Below are 1,598 nucleotides of genomic sequence, written 5' to 3'. Positions count from 1 at the left end.
CTTTAGCAAGCAGGATATCCTTCTCCAGGGACTGGTCCCTTCTAACAACATGACCAAAGTACACAAGACAAAGTCTGGCCATTCTAGCTTCTAAGGGGCATTCTAGTTGTAATTCCAACAGATTTATTTGTTCTCCTGGCAGTCCATGGTATTTTCAATAGTCTTCAATCCGACACTACAATTCAAATGCATCAATTCTTCTTAAGTCTTCCTTTTTCATTGTCCAGCTTTCACATGTATATGAGGTTATTGACCATACTGTGGCTTTTGTTAGGCACAGCTTAGTCTTCAAAGGGGCACCTTTGTTCTTTAACTCCTTAAGGAGGTCCCTTGCATCATATTTGCTCAGTGCAATTCCTTGTCTGATTTCTTGACTGCTGCTTCCATGGGTGATGATCTCAGATTAAAGCAAAATGAAATCTTTGAAAACGTCAATCTTTTCTCCACTTATTGTGGTGTTGCTTATTGGTCCAATTGTGAATTTACAACATTAAAAGAAAGAAAAAAGGGTTGCCATCAATTTGACCCAGAATTAGGGCAACCCCATGTGTGTCAAAGTGAACTGTGCTCTGTACAGCTTTCCAATGGCTGATTTATCATTGAGAGTTCTCCACATCTTTCTTCTAAAGCACCTTTGGGTAGACTTGAACTTCTGACCTTTTAGCTGGCAGCTGAGTATATTCACCATTCGTACCTCCCAGTAACATCCATGACACTAAGCAACATATACCAAATGCCTAAGTGCACACTTTTCTTCTATGGGAATAAGAGCTAGAGTACAGATGGTATTATCATTCCATGAAATGAGGTGTGGAGATGTTCAGCAGTGTGCCCATGCTAGGGAGTTGAAGTGCTGGAATTTGAATCTGGAAAAACCATCCCAGCACCTGCAAACATCATTAACTTTACTTCCTGCACTACAGTGAGTGCTAGGATTCTCCAATTCTTTATGAGAACTATGTCTGCACAACCACTGTGAGGCTTTGGAAAATTAGATCCCAAGATGCTGTGCTCTGAAAACCAAATTCATGGAAACAATTAGTCCTAGCAACTAGTATACCATCTGATCTGCAGCCTATACAACTATGAAACCAGAAGAACTAGATGGTGCCCGGCTACCCTGTCATCCACTTGGAAGGGGATCTATGTAGGAGATCCTGGATAGACAGGATAGAACAATGTGGAACAAAACTGAAAATCATTTTGGGGAAAAAAAAAAAGCAGGGAACAGGTTTGCTGGTCCGATGGAACCCGGTGGAACCACTGAGACTATGGCCCCTGGCTGTCCGTTAGGTCTGGAATTGAACCCACAACTGTGGCTTCCAGCCAAACAGAAGACAGGCATATGAGTTGAACATTTACCTGAGGTAGATACACTCCTTAGAAAGAACAATCATTGAGAAAGAAGGGCTGCTTATGCACAGGGAGACAGCTCGGGGGCAGGGGTGCATGGAGGGATAGACACAGGGAGGAGGTAACTATCAGGAGGAAGTGGGAGGGGAGATGTTGCATTGTGGTAAATTGTGGTCGATGTCATGAGACAAAGTGTATGTGAACTGCTGTATGGAAAGTGTATTTGCTCTGTAAATTTTCACCCA

This window comes from Orycteropus afer, unplaced genomic scaffold (genome assembly GCF_000298275.1).
Source record: "Orycteropus afer afer isolate SDZICR_OR568_19922 unplaced genomic scaffold, OryAfe1.0 scaffold00625, whole genome shotgun sequence".
NCBI lineage: Eukaryota > Metazoa > Chordata > Mammalia > Tubulidentata > Orycteropodidae > Orycteropus > Orycteropus afer.
Note: the sequence above shows the minus strand (reverse complement) of the source record.